The following is a 23933-nucleotide window of genomic DNA, read 5'->3' as shown; positions in this document are numbered from 1 at the left end:
ATATATTTTACTGTGTAGTTTGAGATATGAGTCTAAAAGACTTTTTCCCAAACTGCTACCCAACTTTTCCAGCGCTGAACGTTACTTCCTTTCCCCACTGTTTTTTTTTTTTTTTGTGATACTGCCTTTATCATATATTACAGTGTTTATGAGAGTCTGTTTGCTTCAGAACCACATGGTCTTAATTATTGTTTGAATATATACCTTTGGATTTAGTAGGTCTAAGAAATTTCATCTATTCATCCTGCTTGTATGGCATCCAAGTCAATAGCAGGAAATGTGGGTCTCCTGCTCAACCCAGGACTCAGGGGATGCTGTTGATAAACTTTGGGGGGCATGCTATGACCCTGGGGGTGACAGAGATACCCAAGGAAAAGCGTGAACAAGAAGCCTGGCCCCGAGATGTTCAGAACTAACGATAAGAGCCTCTCAAGACAGTGTCACCCAATCCCTTGGGTGATAGAGAAGAAAACCTAGGTGAGGCGATTAAGCCTTTTGTCTAAACTCACAGAGGCAGTTAGTGGCAGAGTTGGAACTAGATCTGGGCCTCTTGACCACCGGTCAGGGGCCCTCTAGTGTTCCCCAGGACAGAAGGGTTTGTGAGTGGGGGAGAGGGGCACGTGGGTGCAGTATATGAATGCCACTTCACTAAAGCCTTTCACACCTGGTGTCTACACTTGATCCTCACCTCAATGATCTGTCAAGTCCTGTGCAGAGCCTCTTAACCAAACTCCCCTTAACCAACTGGTCAGATTCACCAGCCCCCACTCCCTGGCATAAATCCACCAACCACTGCCCCCAGCTAGGAGCTTACCTGTGATGCATCTCTGTACTTCTGCTCCTATCAAATATTTACCAAGAATCAATTATTTTTGTTCCCAAACCTGTTTAGGCTGCTTACACTTGACATTTTAATTGTGCAATTTAACCCAAAGAGAGGGGTATGGAACAAAAGAAACTCATTGCTGTTTTATGACACACGTGTTGCTTTGGAAAAACTTGACAAAGGTGAGTCACTAAAAATTCTTACGGAATAAAATGCAGACAAGATGACTGTAACGCACACACATACACACAGAGGAGGAGCTTTGTATAAACATAGAAGGATTCTGCACTCACATTCTTTTGCAAGTAACTTAAGTTTCTCTTCTCTTTATAAAAACAGAACATGGAAATCATGAGCTTATATGAGACAGACAGAGAAAATGGTCATCCGAGGGCTCTTTTTTAAAAGAGAGGCCTTGGACTCACATCAAAATAAGATTATATGTGTCCTGTTTTATGATTTCCCGGAACAACCAAAATTTTTTTATTAATCAACCAACTCCCTGTCCCAATCACATCAGATAGAAGGCTTCCTTCCATTTGCTATTCCTATAAAATAATCCTCATTTTCAGAAGAGTTGTCTAGGCTTCCAGCACCATGGTCAGACTTTGAGAGGGAGACATGTGACTGTGACACTGGGCATAAAGCCACAGAAGCCATTGGTGTCCAAATTCCAGCTCTACCCTAACCAACAGCGTGGCCTCAGGCAAATCATCTATGCTCTTTGAACTCAACTTTCTCATCTGCTAAACAGTTTCTGTGTCTTGGGATTGCTGTCTACTTGAAAGGAAATGATGTTGTTAGCACCCAGCATAGTGTCAGACCCATTTTTGAAGTGTGAGCTTCCTTTGCTGATGCTACATGGAAGAAGTGGAAATGAAATGAGTGAGCCTCAGTGGGTGGACTGGATGTGAGTGGGCAAGAAGGATAGGTAGCATCCCTCCTCATTGTCAGATTCCAATTCACAGAATGAGGTGGTCTTTGGAGAGGGCACCTCGTAAGTGATTCAGCCAGGTGTATGTTCAGACCCTGTACCTGAGGGTCAAGACAAGAGGACCCTGGTAACAGATCATGCAGGACCACACAGGAGCCAACTAAAGGGGTAGTTTCTGGGTCCTGTAAGAGAGGAGCAGCTACCCAACTGGAATCAATTTTCTTTTTTGCTTTTAAGGGTTTTTTTTAAATGTTTATTTATTTTTGAGAGAGAGAGAGGGAGAGCGTGAACAGGGGAGGGGCAGAAAGAGAGGGAGACACAGAATCCGAAGCAGGCTCCAGGTCCTGAACTGTCAGCACAGAACCCAACACGGGGCTCGAACTCACGAACCGTGAGATCATGACCTGAACCTAAGTCGGATGCTCAACTGACTGAGCCACACAGGCGCCCCAACAGAAATCCATTTTCAGAGGATGGTAACACCTGGCAGGTGTGCTTTGCAGTGCCTTGGAGGGCATTCTGAGTCCTGGGACCTAGAAGCTGTTTTCAGTGGAAGTTAGCATCCTGTGACTTCCCCAGCTGCTGGGCCAGGAACTGAGGTACTTGTCATCCTCAGCACTAGAGGAAGCCCCACTTAGTTCCAGAGCATCTCTCTTCCTCCCTCACCATCCCTCGCATCCACTCACTCCCTTCCTCTCCCCCTTTCTCTGTCTCTGCCCCTCTCTCTCTCTCTCTCTCTCTCTCTCTCTCTCTCTCTGTCTCTGTCTCTGTCTCTGTCTCTTAGTGGCTGAGTCAGATGGAGGAGTCCTCACATTTCACCGGTTGGCAGTTTTTGCCCTTCCCAGGATACCCGTCTTCAGCCCATAAGTTGCAGAAAGAGCTCCTGCCAGCACGAGTTATTTTGGTTAGCTGAGTCACCACACCAGAAAACAAGATATGACCCCACCTTGCGTCTGGTCAAAGGGGCTGGAACCAGCTGGAACCACAAGATCTCCAAAAGCCCTAACTGAGGCATCACCCATTTGAGTCAAGGGCCCGGTCCCGGCCCTCGTGACCCAACCCCTAACTGGAAAGAGGCAGCCAACCCTCTGCCCTGGTGATGCGGATTCTCAGGGGGCATTGGCACCCATCCAGTGCAGCCCGTCTACAGCCTCCAGGCTTTTGTGTTCAGACCACTGCTCCCTGATGCTTCTGGTTCGTATTATTGTGAACGGTACCCTGGGTCTTGGCTGCCTGCCCCACTAGACCCTGTGTTCCCTCAGGTGAAGGACCACACCTCTTTTTGTCCCCCTAGAACAAATCACAGTGACTAGAACACAGTAGATGTTGGACAAACATTAGTTTTCTTCCCCTCATTGTTCCTCTGCAAGCAAGCCATCTGAATCTCAGCTCTTTCACCTTCAAGAATCTCTCCTATCTAGAAGCACTCCTCATTTCCTCTGTGTAGCCAAGTCCACCGGGCCTGACTCTCCCAGTCCCCTAAGATTTCCGCCCTTCTGGCCTCCTTCGGTAGTTGCTGCCTTATACCTGCTGCCCCGCACTCCACTGTATCTCCTGAGATCCCAAGCAGAAGTGGTCCACACGTGGGCATAGGCATACTCTTCTGGGAAACCTCAAAGGAGTCCTCGATCCCCAAAAGGTTCAGAACCATGGGGGAGGGGATGAGGAGGCCCGGGAAGGCTTTGGACAGAGCAGCGCTTTAGTAAGACTGGCCTGGCAGTGTGCAGGTGGGCTCTCCTTGTCCCTTTGGTAATGTTCCCTTTTTGGCTGGGGAAACTTTGGGAGAGGCTCCAGCATTGTGGCGTTCACTGTGTGTCTGCCCTTCCTGTGACAGCATTCAGATGTCATGAGTAATGGTGGCTATCAGAATAGCCACTCGTTAGGCTTGTCGTCTCTGTAGTTTTCCCCTTTTTCATATTCTTCACATTTATAAAGCAGAAATCCTGTTAGCTCGGCTGGAGTTGAAACTAGAGATGGAGTGAATTACCCTGGTCTCATCTAAAATAGATAAGGAGGCTGAGTTTGGTGAGAGCTGTAGTCAGCCATTTGCATGGACACCACTCACAGCGGCAGGAAATGATACCCCCTTGTAAATAAATCACCCGCTGGCAGCCTCACCTTGGAATATTTATAAGGAAATGGACCTGGGAAGAAGAACGGTATGTCTAGGCTGCAAAAATTATTAGAAGAAGGGCTTTCTGGTATGTCTAGAAAAGTTAGATTCTTGGTTGCCTGTAGGAAGAAAGAAGAGAAAGAAAGAAAGGCTGATGATTCCATCAGGAGAAAAATGGTGTGTTGGATTTTTATTTCATGTTCAACAGTGTCCGGTCCTTGTGTGTGTCTGGGAGTATTTCTCGCTACAGGAGAGTGGAACTTAGTGGGGGCGTCTGATTCTCTCCCTTCCTAACCTCCGAGCTTTGGTAGGGTAACCGGGGGCAGGATTCCCCCAGATGTTGGAGGAGAATCCCCAAGTTTGCTCTCAAAAATACCAAAGCCCCATCTGCACCGAGGGCCACAGGGACACTGGGCTGGCCCCCCTTCTCTGGGTCTAATATTGAGGAAGCACCTTGGGTGAAAGGGAATCTGCCATTGAGAGGAGATACAATGGACGTGGTGAAGTATCAGTGTGCACTTATCTCGATGCAGAGCCAAACACTGCAAGGGGACCCCCAAGTTCAATGAGCACAGCGTAACCTTAGGTATGCCGCCTCCTCTGGGAGCACCTTCCCCACCTGCACCCCTCCAGCTGAGCAGTTTGTCTCATCTATTAAACTCCTCCAGGGATGATGGGGAATCACATCCTTCCCCCGCCTCCACCAGGAAAGCCTCAGAGAACCCAGGAGAGGAGTGTGTTGGTTGAGGAGGTGCACTGAGCAAGGAACAGGGAGCATTGAAGTTTGTGGTCTTGAGCCATTGATTTTGAGGTCACTGAGTCCTCATAAGCAACAGCGGATTAACAGCATTTCGTGTATTCATGCATCCTTGAACCACATGCACCACTGTTCTAGGTATGGATGGTGGGGTCACAAGATGCAAAAGGCAAGAGCCCATGTCCCCTGGGAATCGGAGGTGTACAGGAAAGCTAACACAGAAGTTACAGTACTATAAAGTAAACTACTGACAGAGATACGTGGAAGGTTCTAGAGGGTTGGGGGGGAGTGCACATCACCCAGCCTAAGGGCAGGGGGTTATAACAGGGGGTAGCATCTGGGCTGGGTGCTAAAGGATGAGTAGAGATGAGCCAGGCCAAAGAGGAGTGACCTTCCAGAGAGAGGGACAGTGGAGAGACTCCCAGAGTGGGGAGACATCACGGTACATAGAAAAAAGTGAGAGCATGTTGCTGTTGCCGATGGAAGTAGCAAAAAATGGCTGTAGAACAGTAGTCAGGAGCAAAATATAAGGGATCTCGAACCTCAACCTAAGGAGCACGAACCCTGTAAATGATCGTGTTAGAATGTGACCCAGAGCCTGTCATTCCTCTGCTCATAGCTCTGCAGTGGCCTTCATGTTCCCCACGGTAAAAGCCAAGGTCCTTATAGTGGCCCACAGGCCCCACATGCCTGGCTTCCAGCTGACTCTCTGACCTCATCGTTTTCTGTTGCCTCCGCCCCGCACTGCACACTGACAAGCTCTTCCTGAGCCCTCCAACAAGCCAGGAAACTCCTGCCCCAGGACCTTTGCACTGTCTATTCCTCTGCCCAAAACACTCTTCTCCCAGATACTTATGTGGCTCATTCTCTCACCTCCTCTAAGTCTTGTTGAAATGTTACTTCTTGGTGAAGCCTGCCCTGACCCTCCTTTCGAAACTGCCACACCCTCCTTCTCTCATTCCACACTCCTAAACCCCTGACCCTGTTTGATCTGTTCTTCCAGAGCACTTCTTAGGTCTCTCCAACTAGAATATAAACTGGACCAGGCAGGGGTTTTTATCTACCTTCTTTATTGCTATGTCCCCAGCACCTAGAGCCGTGGCTAGCCCATAATGCTTTCAAAGAGTTTTTTTTTTTTTTTTTAACATTTTTAATGTTTACTTATTTTTGAGAGACAGAGACAGCGTGCAAGCAGGGGAGGGGCAGAGAGAGAGAGGGAGACACAGAGTCGGAGGCAGGCTCCAGGCTCTGAGCTGTCAGCATAGAGCTGGACTCAGGGCTTGAACCTATGAACGGGAACATTGTGACCTGGGTTGAAGTCAGACACTCAAGCTACTGAGCTACCCAGGTGCCCCAAGAGTATTTCTTTCTTTTTTTTTTTTTAAGTTTATTTATTTATTTTGAGAGAGAGGAAGACAGCATGAGTGGGGAGGAGGCAGAGAGAGAGAGAGAGAGAGAGAGAGAGAGAGAGAGAGAGAGAAAGAGAGAACATCAAGCAGGCTCTGCACCTTCAGTGAAGAGCTCGATGCAGGGCTCGAACCCACGAACCGTGAGCTCATGCCCCAAGGAGAAATAAATTGGTCGCTTAACCAACTGAGCCACCCAGGTGCCCCTCAAAGAGTATTTCTTAGTTAACAAGTGACTAAGCTAGAGAACCATGAACAGGCATTAGGCGAGGGGAGGGACGTACTGTAGCTACACAGCATAGACTCATGGCGGTTTTCCCTTTCCCCCTCTTTTTAACATGACCCACAGTAAACACATACTACATACACACAAATATACTTTAAAAAAAGTCTAACAGAAACAAAAGTTCCATGAAATAATAGTTACCCTTTTCACCTTTTACAATGCTCCATGATCTATTCTATTTGATCTATTCTATGGCTACTTTGTTTTAAAAAAAATACATAATGTGGGGCACCCGGGTGGCTCAGTCGGTTAAGCGTCTGAATTCAGCTCAGGTCATGATCTCGCAGTTTGTGGGTTTGAGCCCCGCATCGGGCTCTGTGCTGACAGCTCGGAGCCTGGAGCCTGCTTTGGATTCTGTGTCCCCCCCCCTCTCTGCCCCTCCCTCATGCTCTGTCTCTCTGTCTCTCTGTCTCAGAAGTAAACATTTAAAAAAAATTTTTAAAAACCATAATGATCCAAAACTATTAAATTTTTTTCACATCCCACCAATTGGTGAAGGACCAGAATTGCAAAAATACTGCTCTAATATTCTGGAATTAGATCATGAGGATGGGTATATAACTTTGGAAATACACCAGAAACAACTGAACTGTATGCTTTACAATGATCAAAATGATGGCTTTTATGTGATATAAATTTCTCAAAAAACCATTTCATTGATATGCAGGATTAATTTGAAAGAGGCCAACCTGGAGATAGAAGACCAACTTTAGAAGATGATTGTAATAATCCCGGTAGGAGGTGATGAGTGGACAGAGATAGTCAAAATAGAGAAGGACAATTCCAGAACTATTTAGGAGGTTAAATTGGAAAGCACAGAAATAGGGAGAGTCAAGGAGGATTCTAGACTTCTGCCTCAGGTACTAGGAGATGATGGTGCTATCATTAGAAATCAAGAGCACAGTCCATACACCTACTAGGACACCATATTTATTAAAAATAAATAACCTGTGTGTGTGTGTGTGTGTGTGTGTGTGTGTGTGTGTGTACTTGTACTTTGTTGATGCACAGAAAAGCTACAAGGCGGCACATCACCATTGGCCAAGCAGGGAAGCCTACAGGGTAGGACTAGAGGCGCACCAGCGTTCGAGGGGTGGGCAGAGGGAGAGGAAAGCAGGAAGGACGCCAGAGGGAAGTGATACAGAGAGCCCGGGAGTATGCCATGGTGTGGAAGGCAGAAGAGCAGAGACTTCTAGAAGGAAGGTGACCAGCCAAGACATCTAGAGATGTGGGTCCTGGAAAGTGAAGGGGGAGCAAAGACAGAGGAAGAAGGACAGGAGGCTGAAAGGTTAAGGTCCACCTGGGGAGTCTCAGTTTTTCAGGAACAGCTTCTCCAAGTGAGGTACACGTTCAAAACCAGCCATCCCTTGGACCGCGACAGGCCAGCTTACCCCTCACTCCCTCCTACCTCCCTCCTCCCTCCCCCCTCCCTCCTCCCTCCCATTTGTGGCTTCCCTACATGGAGGTCCAAGTGGCCTCTGAAGGACACCCCTGAAGGAAATTTCCTGTTAATAAGATTCCTCCCTCTGGGCTAGGCAAAGAGTGGGCAGTTGTGACAACACTAAGGGCTGGATGGGAATAGGGTGGAAATAGGAAAATGGACAGTTCTCACTCTGAGGGAAAGAAACGCACAATTATTTGTTCCGCTAGATCCAGTCCTCACTGGTAATAGGTCTTCCACCAGCCACCTAGAGATGTGGTCCGGCTCTAAGACCCCGCGTGAGGCCAGAGAGAGGCAGACTGCTGTCCGTGGGGGAGGGGCTGAGGTCTTTCCAGAAAGGGGTCGATGTCGGACAGATTTCTTACATGCTGTCAGAGAAGTATGCAGCCTCTTCAGGATAACAAAGTAAATCCCTCAAGGACTTCACAGAGACAGAGCTGGAAAATAGGGTGTGGACATGACCAGTGGCCTTGAATCACCGTGTAGCACTCACATCGAAGAACAGGACTGCATTGACCCCACAAACGTTCATGAAGCTCTTGTCACCTGCAAAGCAAAATGCTCAGGTGTTGAGAAGGGTACAGACTGGGCCCCTCCTTGTCTGTACAGTGTCTTTACATAAAACAGAAGAAAACCCACCTTTTCCTCTGGGCCAACACAGGCCCTTGCCAGGGAGCACAGCTTGGTGAGCAACGTGCAGCCTACATCAGATCCCAGTACCTCGCACCTCCAAGCTGGGGGCTCTTGTGCAGTGTCCAACCTGCACAAGCATACACGGCAGCCCCAGATACAGAGACGAAGATGGCAAAGCCTTCCACCCCCAGAAGCTCATAAATGGATTGGCCAGCACACACACGTAACCAGCCAACTAACAGAAGCAGCCTCTGGGAAATGCTGAAACAGAAGTGCAAAGGATGGTGGGGGCTTCCTACAGACCGGAGAGATTCACTCTGTCAGGGAAATCGGAGAAGGCTTCCTGAGAAGATGGAATCTGAGCCAGGCCTTGAAATGTTGCCACACAGGGGAGTAGAGAAAGGAGGCACAGGATTTCAAGGTGTCTTCTGGGAAAGGGGTGTCGACTGTTACGGCCGCAGATGAAAGCCAGAGGATGGAGGAAGACAGCTGGGAGGATGTTATAAGAGATGCAAATAAAGGTCATATGGGGGAGAGCATTGAGGGACTTACTGAGGAATGTGAGCTTGGATGGAGCCGGAGGAATCTGGGGAGTGGAGATCCCCTCCAACCCCCTGTCCTGGGCCTTTGTCAGCAGCGGGGTTGTCTTGCAAGAGGAATTCACACTGTGGCCTTCCATAGGGGGTCCCAGATGCTCTTCACAACAGCTGAGGGAGTCCCTGAGGCGGGCGTCAGCATGACCGCATCCCGCAGAGGGGTGGTTGAGACATGTGTGCAGACGCATCACAGGACAGGGAGAGCCTGGGGAATGCCCATCCAGCTGCATCAGTTAGAGGTCATCTCAGACAGCCCTGCCCTTGTTCCTGTGGAAGAGGGGACACCCTGCCCTGCTTGGGGGCCCTAAGGAGGTGGTGCATTCCACCAGAAGGCCTCCTGGAGAGAGCTTGCCTTTCAGAATCCATAGTAGGGACTAAAGATCATGGCATCACCCAGTCCAGGTAAACCTGGGTACTATGCACAGTCAGTCTTCTTGCCCCGGAATTCCTAAATCCAAGAGCCTCAATCCTCCCCACTCCGTGCTCCTGCTGAGACAGACCGGCATTGCAGGGCGAAATCCCATGGCCAACCACTTTCTGAAAAGCCTCTTCCCTGACTTCTCCTACATGCTTGGTTCTCCAAGAACGGTCTGCAGCCCAGTAGCATCAGCATCACCTGGGAGCCTTATGGACCCACAGAATTTTTGGGCTCGGTCCCAGATTTACTGAGTCTGCATTTTTACAAAAGCCTCGGGGGATTTGTGTGGGCTTCGAAGTCTGAGAAGCCTGACCTACACCATTCGTTCCCGTTCATGACGTAGTTCCCTGACCCCCTTTGCTCAGTCTCCTTACCTTGGCTCACGAAGCCTGTTTTGTTGCTGCAGGGGAAGTGGGTGGTGCCCTAAGCTGACGCGTTACTAAGGCTCACACACCATTGGTCAGAACTGGTCACGTGACCCCATCTAATTTCAATGGGAGGAGGGGGTGGCAGAGGGGCACCCTGCTGGGTCCTGGCCCGGAAGGAGGGGGTAGTTAGATTAAGGTGAGCGCTGGAAATCGCTGCCAACCATCTCCTCCCTTTCTCCAGAGTCCTTATCATGGTTGACACACTGTGTATTTGCCTGTTTACCTATTTGGGGTTCTGCGCCCAAGCATATAAGCTTTCTCAGGGCAGATAATTTATTTTGTTCATTGCTGTATTGCCAGTACCTGGAACAGAATCTAGCACATGGTAAGCCCTCAACACATATTTGATACATGAGTCACTGATAAAATGAACAAATGAATGGGCTGGATGGTATGTATATATGGGGGCCGGATGTGGGGGGCAGTGTTGTCGAGGAGGAGCCTGGCAGTAAGAAGGGGTCATATCCCAAAAGGCATTGTAAGCCATGTAAAGGAGGTTTCGCTCTATCCTGTGGGGTGTAGAGAACCACTGAGGGGATTTTAAAAGGGAGGTGATGTTCTGGAAGGTCACTCGGGATGCAGTTCAGAGGATGGAGTGGAATGCACCCCGCGGGATGGTGCATGGTGGTTTAAACCTAGATGGCGAAGTGCCTGAAGTTGGAGAAACGAGACTTGCTGAGACCTTGAATGCGGGTTTGAGAGGGGTGGAGGTGACTTTAAAGAGGTTGGCCTTGAGGGGCGCCTGGGTGGCTCAGTCGGTTAAGCGACCGACTTCAGCTCAGGTCATGATCTTGAGGTTCGTGGGTTCAAGCCCTGCATCGGGCTCTGTGCTGACAGCTCAGAGCCTGGAGCCTGCTTCGGATTCTGTGTCTCCTTCTCTCCCTGCCCCTCCCCCACTCACACACACTCTCTTTCTTTCAAAAATAAATAAAAATTAAGAAAAATTTTTTAATTTAAAAACAAAGGGGGGGTTGGCTTGAGGTAACTAGAAGGATGGAGTCCCTTTATTCATCCTCAGGTGAGGAGGCCTGAGCACAGGAGCAGAGCCGGGGAAGCTGGTGAGGAGGGCTTCATCTGAAACACGTGAACGTTAACATGCCTCTTCAACATGCCCCTGCTTTGCTGAACTCCCCACATATGTGATGCTTTTCCTCGCCACTGAAGTTTTGCGCACACCATTTCTGCCCATGAATAGGGTGCCTTCTGTCCCAACCGCTCCTCGCTCTGACCTCAGAGAACAAATCAGAGAACGCTGTGAACATGGGCCATTCTCTCTGTGTCTGTCTGAGAGCTCCCCACCCCATCCCCAAGTGGGTGTAAAGGTCTCCAGGGCTGGCGGGGACTTGTCAGCTGGGCCCCACAAGGACCAGGATGTGTGGATCGACAGCCTCGAGTCAGGGTGGCCAAGACGGCCACCCTGTTCAAAGCCAGCTGCCGCAGTCTGCCCTGGGTGACACAGTTACTTGTGAGTGAAATGCAGCTCTCCCTGACATGGGGTGCTCCCCCTCTGGGTTCTGCTCCCCAGCCTTGGTCCCAGACAGTGCCCCTGTCATTCCCGTTCTTGCCCTGGCCTGGTCCCCCATGCTGACTTCCCTCCCAAAGGCCTGCCTTTTCCAAAATGGGCTGGGATTGAAAGTGATCCCTCGACGCCCTCGCTCAGCGGCACAAGACAGAAGCCTGCAGCCGTCTCTTTCTGCCTGAAGGAAGAGTGTGGGCCTGCTTAATCCAGCCCCTAGGAGATCCTCCCTGGCCGGTTGGATGGTTGGGAACCAGTCCGGGACCATCGTTCAGCTGCAGCCCCACTCTGGTGGTCTTCAGGGTGGTAATTCGGTGCATAGTTAGCTTCTCCGGGGCTTCTAACTGCTGCGCTGGGAGGTGATTGAATATCGCCTCATACATTAACTATGTGCAGGAGAAGGCCGTGCCAGCTCCATTACCCAACCCTCCACCTGTGGCCCCATCCTTTCCTCACTGGCCATCTGGATTGACACCTTGATTGATTAACAAGGGCTCTGGTATATGGAGCTGCCACAAGCACTGTGTGGGCAGGGGGCCCTGCTTGTAACCAGCCTGTCAGTCTATACTGAGTGTCCCTCCCCTCTTTGGAGACTTAGGCACGCCATCCTGGCGTATTCATCAGAGCCCCTTCGTTTGTGAGCGCGTGTCTCCAGCTTAGGACTGTGCCACCCCGCCATCTGCTCCACATCCTGTAGAAGGGGCTTTGGCAAAGAGAATCACAATTCAGCAGTTTTGATAAGCCCCCAGAGACGATCATCCCTGGGCCATTTCCCAGGGCAGGAAGTACCCGCCCCTACTTGTGCCTTACAAAACGCAGCCGCAAAATAAAGGGTTGCTAGCTTGCAGACGAATTGGCACAGCTGGGAAAGAGAAGTGCAGATGGAGAGCGCCTCGTCTTTCCAAGTATCAGTGGGTAAAGAAGAAACGGCAAGCCGCTGCGTCCAAAGCCTTTGGAGGAAGAAGAAAATAACTCAAAACTGTGAATTTGGGTTGAAGTGCAAAGGGCTGTTGCCTGGAGTTGGGCAGGAGGGGAGTAAGAGGAGGGAGGCTCGTATTTGCTGAGTCCCTGCCACGGATCAGAGGCTGGGCAGGCAATTTCCCGTGCATTCTCTCACCACAGCGTGGAGGCAGGTGTTTCTGCGGCCATTTGTCAGGTAAGGTGGCGCCATATGCAAAGCAGTGATTCAACAGTGGCTGTCTCGTTCCGAAGTCCACGGTCTCTCCGGTACCAGGTTCTCCCCCACCGCATTTCAGGAAAGCGGGGACCCTGAAAGGAGCTTAACTCATTCAAACAAAATCAGAACAAGAAACTTGAGAGCACGTGTCACCGAATAAAAATAGTTTGAATAATCTGTATTGAATTGAGGGTCTCCCGAGGCATCCATCCAGGAGGGAGCCTGGGGAGTAATTGGGCCTAAGGACACATTGTGCTGAGTAAACCTATTCCCCCAAGTACCACAGCTGATGACATTGAACACTCCTACCACGACTATTGTACCTGAGGGCGATTGGACAGGGTCTAAAAGAGGCACACCATGGGCAGGTGAAAGGCAGGGAACTGAAACCGTGCCTTGTGGCCCTAGCCCTCAACTCTGAGACTCTGACGCCTCCTTAACCACGGTTTGGATGCACGAAGGGCAAGCAGGAAAAGGTTTGGCGGATCTTCTGCCCAGGGCCGTTTTAAATTTTATTTTTCTCGTTTCATTTAAGTATGATTAACATGGTGTTATATTAACATGATGTCAGGTGTACAACATAGTGATTCAACAGTTCTGTGCATTGCTCAGTCCTCCTTTGTTTCCCCGCCCCCCCCATCCACCTCCCCTTTGGTAACCACCCGTTTGTTCTCTTTGGTTAAGAGTCTGCTTTTTTGTTTGTCCCTTTGTTCGTTTGGGTCTTTCTTAAATTCCACATACGAGTGAAATCATATGTGCATTTGTCTTTTTCTGACTGACATATTTCACTTCTCATTATCCGTCCATGCTGTTGCAAATGGTAAGATCTCACTCTTGTTTTTTTATGGCTGAACAGTATTCTGTTATATTTATATGTATGCAACACATTTTATTTATCCATTCATCTGTGGATGAACACTTGACTTGCTTCCATATCTTGGCTATTTTAAATAGTGCTGCAATAAACATAGGGGTGCATATATCTTCTCAAATTAGCATTTGTATTTTCTTTGCTAGTAAATACCCCGAGTGAGAGTTGCTGGGTCATATAATTCTATTTTTAATTTTTCTGAGGAAGCGCCACAGTGCTTTCCACAGTGGCTGCGCTAATGTGCATTCCCACCAACAGTGCACAAGGGTTCCTTTTCCTCCACATCTTCACCAACACTTGCTATTTCTTGTGTTTTTTTATTCCAGCCATTCCGGCAAGTATAAGGTGATACCACGTCGTGTAAACCTTCACGGTCTTGTAGAATCGCACTATCATGACTAATATGAGCAGTAACCATTGCAGTGGTCTAAATGTTTGCATCCTGCCGCAATTCGTATGTTGACATCCTAACCCCCAGTGCAATGGCATTTGGAGGCGGGGCCTTTGGGAGGTAATTAGGTGATCAGGATGGATCCCTCAGGAATAGGATTGGTGCCCTTATAAAAGACGCTCCATAGAGCTGACTTGCCTTCCTTCTACCAAGCGAGGCAGTCAACAACCTGGAAGAGGGTCCTCACGAGAACCCGACCGTGCTGGCACTCGGACATTGGACTTCCAGCCTCCAGAACTGTGAGCAATTTCTGTCGTTCATAAGCTACCCAGTCCGCGGTACTTTGTTTTAGCAACCCAAACAGACGTAAGGCACGCATTATTTTTCAGCTGCTCTGAAAGCAATCTGGGACCGTGTTGGGGGGATTTCAGCAGTGGTGGATGGTAGACAACTTGGCTATGTGTGGTGGCGAAGGGCCGGAAGGAGAGGTACAGAGATTCCCAGAGCCCGAATGTTCTCCAGAGAACAGCAGATAGTATCTGAAGGCAGAGTGATGTGCAGACTTGCCACCGGAGGAGACATGTGGAGGGAGAAGTGGGAAGGCGTTCCAAATACTTCCCACTCCTACCCACTCATGTAACTGGTCAGATATGTTGCCAAGTAAATAAAGCTCAGGAGTAGTTTACAGCAGCATTGTCCAATAGAACTTTCTGTGATAATGGAAGTGTTCTTTATCTGCACTGTCCAATATGGTGGCCATTAGCCACACATGGCTAGGGAGCACTGCAAGTGTGGTTAGTGTGACTGAGGAATCATATTTTTTTGCATTTCATTAATTGAAATTTGAAATAGCCACATGTGAGGAGTGGCTCCCAGATTGGATGTCACAAAGAGGAAACTAACCTTACATTTAGAACATTATGGAACGGAGGCCATGTCTGGAGACGGTTCGCCTTAATCAGGCACCACATTGCAGCATAAATAACCCTGGGCATCTGAGACAAGGAAGGGAAATTCCAACAGAAGGTGTGTCGCTGAGGGGTGTATGAAGACAGCCTCACCAGCTCAAGTTTTTCCAGCAACAGCCGTATTCTTTCGGCATCTGGAATTTGACCAGATAGGTGTGGCTCCGAGGTATGTGACTGACCTCCATACTTTATGCGAGCTCTGGGAGACACTGCTGTGCGGGGGGCAGTTTCACTTGACATGGAATCTTCTTGGATATCAGGCGCCTTCTGTCCATGCCATTTGATTCTACAAACTGGGAGATTGCTGCCCACTCCATTGTTTCCCTTGATCCTTGTATGTACCTCCCAGAGAGTAGCCACTCTGTGATTTCTCGTTCTTTCCTTCCTCCCTCCCTTTCTCCCACCCTTCTTTCCTTCCTCCCTCCCTTCTTCCCTTCCTCCCTCCCTTCCTCCCTCCCTTCCTTCCTCCCTCCTTTCCTCCCTCCCTTCCTTCCTCCCTCCCTTCCTCCCTCCTTTCCTTCTTTCCTTCCTTCTTTCCTTCCTTTCTTCCTCCCTCCCTCCCTTCTTTCTTTCCTCCCTCCCTTCCCTCTTTCCTCCCTTCCTTTCTTCCTTCTTTCCTCCCTTCCTTCCTCCCTCCCTCCCTTCCTCCCTCCCTCCCTTCCTCCCTCCCTCCCTTCCTTCCTTCTTTCCTCCCTCCCTTCCTCCCTCCCTCCTTTCCTTCCTTCCTTCCTTCTTTCCTTCCTTCCTTTCTTCCTCCCTTCCTTCCTTCCTCCCTCCCTCCCTTCTTTCTTTCCTCCCTTCCTCCCTCCCTTCCCTCTTTCCTCCCTTCCTTCCTTCCTTCCTTCTTTCCTCCCTCCCTTCCTCCCTCCCTTCCTCCCTCCCTCCCTTCCTTCCTCCCTCCCTTCCTCCCTCCCTCCCTTCCTTCTTCCCTCCCTTCCTTCCTTCTTTCCTTCCTTCCTTTCTTCCTCCCTCCCTTCCTTCCTCCCTCCCTCCCTTCTTTCTTTCCTCCCTTCCTTCCTCCCTCCCTTCCCTCTTTCCTCCCTTCCTTCCTTCCTTCTTTCTTCCCTCCCTTCCTCCCTCCCTTCCTTCCTCCCTCCCTTCCTTCCTCCCTCCCTTCCTCCCTCCCTTCCTTCCTCCCTCCCTCCCTTCCTTCCTCCCTCCCTCCCTTCCTTCCTTCTTTCCTTCTTTCCTTCTTTCCTTCCTTCCTTCCTTCCTTCCTTTTCTAAAACACTTTGGATGCAGTGGAATGGGATTCATTCACAGGCCCCAAATTTTGCCTTGTAGGCCCCATTATCCTAGCAACAGCCTCTCTCATTTAATATCTCTGTCATCTTTGCCTGAGGCTTACAATTGCAGTTCTAGAGACGAGTTTTTGTTTTCTTTTTAGACCCATACAGGGTGCAATCCGCAGAGCATCTTAGAAACCAACGTGTCCAGACCCCTTATGTCCTGTATGTTGTGAAGGAAGCTCAGAGAGCAAGGCTCACCCTGTGAAAGGGTGGGAGGGGAGGGATTAGAAACTGCACATGACATACCCAGGCCCTCCCCATCCAGGAACCGCTGGCCCTCCCTGGCTAAGCTGGAGCTTCAGTTTTTGTCAGCTTCTCATGTGTTTTCTGCGGTCTCTGGTCTCCTCAAAAAGATACTCTTCACCCTGTGTGCAGGGACGCAGCTCAAAGACTTAGAATCCCAGCACACTCTTCGCGCGTTATCCAACCTCCCAGGCACCAGTGGAAGTTAGCCACAGAAGAATCACCCTCCCCACTGTGTTCCATCCAGAGCTGTCTTTCTCTTTTACAGTGCTGATAATCGAGGACAGCCTTCTCAGACTGCAACGTGCGTACACATCTCCTTGGGAGCTTGGTAGCTACACATGCAGATTCACTGGGACTGGCACGAGGCCCAAGACTCAGCCGTGCTAACAAGATCCCAGATGATGCTGAGGCTGCCGGTCCATGGACCACACTCTGAGTAGTGAGGCTCTACACTCATGCTCTGGTCCGAGAGAGCTGGAGCTGAAAGGAGCTGTCAAGGTCAGGTTCTCTCCAAGCAGAGCCTGAGCCAGGAATTCTTGTAGAAGTGCCCTCTAGAGAAATTTGGAAGAGCGTGTAGGATGAGACCAGGGAAGAAACTAAGCACAGGGGTGGTGCAGAAGAACGCGAACCTCAGTCTGATCCTCAGGGCAGCTCTGGAACGCAAGTGATACCGCCACGGTATTCCATCCTGAGGCGGGAGAGCCAGGGTTTTGCCCCACCGTCAGTCGGTCATTGGCCAGGGGCTGCCGCAGGGAGAAAGGCAGAACCTCCCGGTACGGCCAGGCGTTAGTGGCTCCCATTTGGTCAAGGAGAAGTATGCAAGTGTGAGCCATCAGCATCCAACACTGACAGCCCCTGGGAGTTGCATACTTCCATGGTATAGGGATCTGGCAGGCCACCAACCGTCTACTCCAAAGGCCTAAAAGTCTTCCAGGCCACCTGCCCCATCCCTACTCATTTTCATATCAGAGATTTTACCTTTGAAAGTATGTATATGGGGGCACCCGGATGGCTCCGTCGGTTAAGCGACCGACTTCCGCTCGGGTCCTGATCTCACGGTCCGTGAGTTCGAGCCCCGCGTTGGGCTCTGTGCTGACAGCTCAGAGCCTGGAGCCTGCTTCGGATTCTCTGTCTCCCTCTCTCTCTGCCCCTCCCCTGCCCATGCTCTGTCTCCCTCTCTCTCAAAAATAAACAAACATTAAAAACAGTATGTATATCTGTCTCAAAAATAAACAAAAAAATATGTATATGTACATAGAAAAAGAAAACTAGAGCTATATATATACTAAACTGTTCATAGTGATAATCTCAAGTTGACTTCCCTGCATTTTTCTGTATCTTTCAAACTCCCCACAGTGAACACACGTTAATATCCAGCAACAAAGTAAACCATGGATACCCTAGCTCAGGATCTTAGAAACATTTTTATTTATTTAATAACTATTGATTGTCTATTATGATCATATAGTTGTCTGGTTATAATCAATGTTCATAATGCAATACTAATGACAGAGCAGTCTGGAAAGCAATCTGTAGCAAAGAGAAATTATAGGCTCTTTGGTATGATTTTCAGTTTGAATTTATTTACTTGTGTTTTATTTTTGTCCAATTCTTTGAAAATTGCTCATATCCATAACAAAAGCCCTGGTAACAGGAACGGCCCATTCAGCAACCCCTGGCTTAGCAACGTGAATGCCTGTGCTTGACATGGGTCTCGGCAGAAGGACCGACGGAACTCAGGCCTCCCACCTGATGCTGGTTCGCAGAGGCCACACAGCCTGTCCGTGTGCCAGGAGCCATTTTCATTTTGAGGGTTTCCTCTTTTTCTTTATTTGCACTACTTAATTAAGCAATCAAGTTAATTGAGATTAATGACTGGCTATTTAATAGGGATTAATAAATTGCCAAAACTCCCTTGGGTTTGGGAACCCAGCTCTGGGCTGCTGAAAGTTGGAGATGTGGTGACTGAGTCTCAGCCCTCAGCCTCTCTGGGTTTATTTTTTTGTTTCTTGTTTTTATTTTTTATGTTTTTAATTCCGGTATAATTAACATACAGTGTTATAGTAGTTTCCGGTGTACAATATAGTGATTCAACAATTGTCTACATCACTCAGTGCTCTTCGTGATAAGTCTACCCTCAATCCCCTTCCCCTGTTTCACCCATCCCCCCCCAACCCACCTCCCCTCTGATAACCGTCAGTTTAGTCTCTAAAGTTAAGAGTCGGTTTTTGCGTTTGTCTCTTTTTTCTTTGTTCCTTGGTTTTCTTTCTTTTTTTTTTTTTTTTAATGTTTATGTATTTTGAGAGAGAATGAGCAGGGGAGGGGCAGAGAGAGAGGGAGAGAGAGAATCCCAAGCAGGCTGCATGCTGTCAATGCAGAGCCCGGTGTGGGGCTCAGACTCACCAACCATGAGATCAGGACCTGGGCCCAAACCACACGTCAGATGCTTAACTGACCGAGCCACCCAGGCACCCCTTTCTTTGTTTCGTTTCTTAAATTCTACTTATGGATGAAATCATATGGTATTTGTCTTTCTCTGACTGATTTATTTTATTTAGCATTATATTCTCTAGATCCATCCATGTTGCTGCAAATGGCAAGGTTTCGTTCTTTTTTATGACAGAAAAATATCTATCTATATCTAGATAGATAGATAGATAGATAGATAGATAGATAGATAGATTTCACATCTTCTTCATTCATCTATTGACACTTAGGTTGCTTCCATAATTTGACTGTTGTAAATAATGCTGCAGTAAACATAGGGGTGCTTGTATCCCTTCCAAGTTAGTGTTTTTGTATTCTTTGGGTAAACACCCAGTAGTGTGATTACGGGATCATAGGATAGTCCTATTTTTAATTTTTTTTTTTAAGGAACCTCCATATTGTTCTCCACAGTGGCTGCACCAGTTTGCATTCCCACCAACAGTGTGGGAGGGTTCCTTTTTCTCTACAAGCTCGCCAACACTTGTTGTTTCTTGTGGTTTTGTTTGTTTTGGGGTTTTTTTTAGCCATTCTGGTGAGGTGATATCTCATTGTAGTTGTGATTTGCATTTCCCTGATGATGAGTGATGTTGAGCGTCTTTTCGTATGTCTGTTTGCCATCTGTATGTCTTCTTTGGAGAAATGTCTGTTTATGTCTTCTGCCCATTTCTAAATTGGATTATTTGGGGTTTTTTGGTGTTGAGTTGTATAAGATACTAACCCCTTATTGGATATTTCATTTGCAAATATCTTCTCCCGTTCAGGAGGTTATCCTTTTGTTTTGTTGACTGTGGCTTTTGCTGTGCAGAAGCTTTTAATTTTGGTGTAGTCCCAATAGTTTATTTTTGTTTTTGTTTCCCTTACCCCAGGGAAACAATATCTGGGGAAAATGTTGCTACGGTTCAAGTCATAGGATTTTTATGATTTCAGGTCTCATATTTAGGTCTTGAATCTATCTAGAGTTTATTTTTGCGTATGGTATAAGAAAGTGGTCTAATTCCATTCTTTAGCATATGGCTGTCCAGTTTTTTCACTACCATTTATTGAAGAGACCTTTTTCCAATGCATATTCTTGCCTCCTTTGTCAGAGATTAATTGACCGTATAATTGTGGGTTTATTTCTGAGCTCTGTATTCTGTTCCATTGATCTATGTGTCTGTTTCTGTGACAGTACCATACTATTTTGATTACTATAGCTTTGTAGTATATCTTGAAATTTGGGATTGTGAGTTTTGCTCTTTCTTTTTTCAATGTTGCTTTGGCTGTTCAGGGTCTCTGGTGGTTCCACATAAATTTTAGGATTATTTGCTCTAGTTCTGTGAAAAAAATGCTGTTGGTATTTTGATAGGGATTGCATTAAATGTGTAGATTGCTTTGGGTAATATGGACATTTAACAGTATTTGTTCTCCCAGCATGGACTATCTTTCCATGTGTCTGTGTCATCTTCAATTTCTTTCACCAGTGTTTTATAGTTTTCAGTTTATAGTCCTTCACCTCCTTGCTTAAGTTTATTCCTAGGTATTTTATTATTTTGGGTGCAATTGTAAGTGGGATTGTTTTCTTAATTTCTCTTTCTGCCAACTCAGAATTGGTGTATCGAATCGCAATGCATGTCTGTGTATTGACTTTGTATCCTGCAACCTTACTGACTTGATCTATCAGTTCTAGTAGTTTTTTGGTGGAGTCCTTTGGGTTTTGTATATATGGTACCAAGTCATCTGCAAATAGTGAAAGTTTTACCTCTTCTGCTACCCATTTGGATGTTGGGCCTCTTTGCTTTGTTCTCACCGCTCAGGCCTTCCAGAAGCAGTGGAAGAAGGGCAGAAAGGGCCGGGAGTGGGAAAGCTGCCGGGTTCTCCCTGCCTTCAGCATTGCTTTCTGGGGGGCGAGGCCCTCCAGCTCCTGCCCATGCCACAGCCAGTTGCTTCTCGGAGCCAGGCAGAGTGCCCCCACATCCAGAGCCTGGGCCCCCAGCTCATGCGTGTGCCTCAAGGGGATGGACTCCCGATGCGTGATAAGGACACTCCCAGTCCTAACTGCTTCTGGGTCTCACGGTCTCAATGCTGGATCTCTCTTAGAACCCCTTGGCAGAGCTTGTGAAAAGTACTGATGTCCCAGCCACACCCCAGAGGTTTTTATTTAAGTGGTCTCATGACTGGGGGACCCTTTTTTGTGAAAGTTCCCCAGACAAGTCTAATGTGCAGACATTGATGATGAGATCAAGGAGTACTTTTAAGCAAGCCAGGGTGAAAGAAAGAAATGGAACCGTAGCCACTAATAAAGCACTAGGGGGTTATCAGGCTGAGGGGGAACGGGGCAATCAGAGCAGGGTGGGAGACGCTCCAAACGGTGGCTGCCCCTCTCCGGTGTGTCTGTTGTGGGAGAACTTGGGTGTTTTTTCTCATTCCCAGTGGAAAAAGAACCACTGCATTTTCCTGCCCTTTGTTATCTTGACTGATCCCCTCGACTCTCAGCAGAGGCCTCACAGAGGCAGGGACACTTGTCTCCGGCACACCACTACCAGGCTGCACCCTTTGATGAAGGGAAGGCTGCACCCGCTGCCACCTGGCCCCCTTGCCCGCTGGCCGCATCCCTGCCCTGCCCGAAGTCACTCAGCCAGCACGTGTGCTGTGGACAGCAGAGCCCGACTCCGGGGGGCGGGGTACTTGGACCTGCCAGCCAGGTGCGGATTCTAGCATTACCAGACCCTGGCCTTTTCCTCCCCCTCCGTCCTCCTGCCCCCTCCCCGCAAACAGCAGAGGCTTCACAAAACCTACCTGTGTGGCTCTGGGGTCAGGGACCTTTGGAAAGAGGTAGGAGCTGTGCCTGCAGAACTGAATGGACAGGGAAAGCTATCCTGACGGCTGTCAGGAGAAGGAAAGAACTATCCTGAAAGGGAGAGGGAACGGTGAGAGGAAAGTTCCGGAGGGTTTGGGGGGACTTGGCGGAGCGATGAGAGATCTTGGCCCAGCCGCCCTGCTCCGATGAGGGGGCGGGGGCGATAGGCGTGAGCACACAGCGGTCAACATTTTGCTGTGTTTCACAGACACGTGATCCTCCTGGATGTTTTTCGAGAGACGGCAGAAGCAATTTAAATTGCTTTTCAGTGATCTGTGGATGTAGGGCCTCTGTGAACTTCTGGATGTAACGCCTTGTGAACGGAAACTGCAGCTCAAACCAGGAGTCCCCAGTTTGCTCGGGGACACGGGCGTCTCCCAGGTGCAGGTGAGGACTGAACTGATGACACGTGTACAGATGCCCAGGCGCACGGTGCCTGCCACCCAAGGGCAGGTGCTCGCTGAGTGCCCGATCTCACTACCCCCTCCCACACCCATCGTTCCCGAAGCTGATCCCGCGGAGCCACGTTTTAGCCTAACTGCACGACACAGGACGTGTTTCTTTCAGGGGTGACTCTGAGAGTGAGCCCTGGAAACTGATGCAGGTTTTGTGGGGTCCTAGAAAATGACTTAAGGGCAGGTGGGACCTCGCGGGGGGTGGGTCCAGTCACACACAGCCAGTGTTGTAGTCTGAGGCTCACGGGCAATTTACTCTGTGTGCCAGGATCTCTGGCAGGGGCAGACCCCCCGCACCCCCACCTCGCAGCTTCCTGGGTGTGGGCTTCCTGGGTGACCTCTGTGGCCGCCACTCCTGGTCAGCCCTCACCCTGTCCCCGTACCCCGTGTGCTCTGACTCTCCTTGCAGGCTGGGCCTTGGCCGCACGACTGGCGTTGTGGGAGGAGGTGGCGCGTTGCCATTGGTCCCTCGGAGGATGGTGTCTGTAATTTGGCCTGGAGAGGGTGGCCTTCCAGATGCAGACGGTTTTGACTTGGATGCGAGCAGAATTACAAAGAGTCATAAAAGGAGCCTACTATTTGGGCTGAAACCCTGCCAGCACAGTCTGGTCCCAGCCCTGGATTTTTTCTAGAAAGAAATACTTGGGAAGTCAAAATCCCCAGTACCAGTTGGCAGTGGCCTGCGGGACTACCCCCTGCCTGGCTCCCCAGATTCATCCTGTGCCCCCACCATGTCCCGGCGCCCGCATTGGCCCTCCTGGGCTCCTCAGACTGACTCAGCTCTCCACCCCTCCCAGCCTTTGCCACACAGTGTTTATTTTGCCCGGAAGCTCTCCTCCCAGCACTCACCCTACGCCTGGCCACCTCATGCTCTTGTCCGAAGTCCCACTTAAACATCACTTCTCCAGGGAAGCCCCCCTGATATCACCCTCCAGAAGAGTCTGGAAGCCCTAATGTGCTCGCTCTCAGCACCCACCCCACCCCTTCACCGTACCTACCCCTGGTCCAGTCCCATCCCTATTTGGGCAATTACTTCGCACCCTTCTCCCCCGTCAGTCTGCATTCTCCACAGAGACAGGAGCCATGACTGTTCTGCTCACCCCTGCATCTGAGAGCTGGCCCAGGGCTGGCACATGGCAGGCACTCAGCACATTTGTTGAATACACGAATGAGGGAAAGCGAACTGTTTTTTCAACAGGATGTTTTGTGTTACATAAAGGGCTGTGGTTACGCAGAGTCCCTAGGACAGGGATCTAGGTGGGAGACCTCCTTACCAGAGGATCTAGACTTTGTGAACCCTGAAGCTTGTATAATGGGGGGGGTCCCTTTGAAGAAAAATAATATAAAATAATTGTGCTATAAGCTTTACAGAAACATGACATGGGAGCACTCAATCTAGGCCATTCTCGGGACTTGCCAATAAGGGACCCTTACAGCTAAAGCTTCGTTAGTTTCCTAGTAAATCCATCCCCCTCTGGCTCCAAGCGAGCGTGACCCAGAGTGACTTCCAGAACACTTCTGTTGCTGCACAGATTTGGGGTGTAAGGAGCAGGCAGAGGTCTCCATTCTTAGTGGACCCTCCCCATTCCTGAGCCTCAGTCCTGTCCGTTAATTCAGGCCCTGAGAAGCTGGAGGTGCAGGGGTGAAGGACAAAAACACACAGAGTCACCCCAGCGCTCCTTGAAACCTCACCTACCTACTGTCGCTACTGCCTTCTATCTTTTTAATGGGGCCGGAGATCCGCACAGCTTTCTGGGCTAGCTCAGCACTTCGCTGAAGTCTCAAGAGCCCTTCTGCAGTCCTCTGGGGGCTCTCTCCTCTCCTGGGCTCCACACAACACGTTCCCTGAATCTTCGGCT

At 49.2% G+C, this 23933-nt stretch overlaps 1 long non-coding RNA gene across 4 annotated transcripts in view; it reads left to right on the top strand.

The window, feature by feature from the left end:
• Positions 1 to 23933, top strand: part of LOC123385903 — a 126739-nt gene that overhangs the window by 43331 nt on the left and 59475 nt on the right. Inside the window, exon 3 of one of the 4 annotated variants that reach the window (XR_006599161.1) lies at positions 16562 to 17415. The exons of the other annotated variants lie outside the window; for them this stretch is intronic. This is a non-coding gene — a long non-coding RNA (uncharacterized LOC123385903). Of the gene's footprint in view, positions 1 to 16561; positions 17416 to 23933 lie in introns of those variants that run through there. 4 annotated transcript variants of the gene reach the window in all.

Source organism: Felis catus, chromosome B3, assembly GCF_018350175.1.
Source record: "Felis catus isolate Fca126 chromosome B3, F.catus_Fca126_mat1.0, whole genome shotgun sequence".
NCBI lineage: Eukaryota > Metazoa > Chordata > Mammalia > Carnivora > Felidae > Felis > Felis catus.
This window is presented reverse-complemented; position numbering and strand designations above follow the sequence as displayed.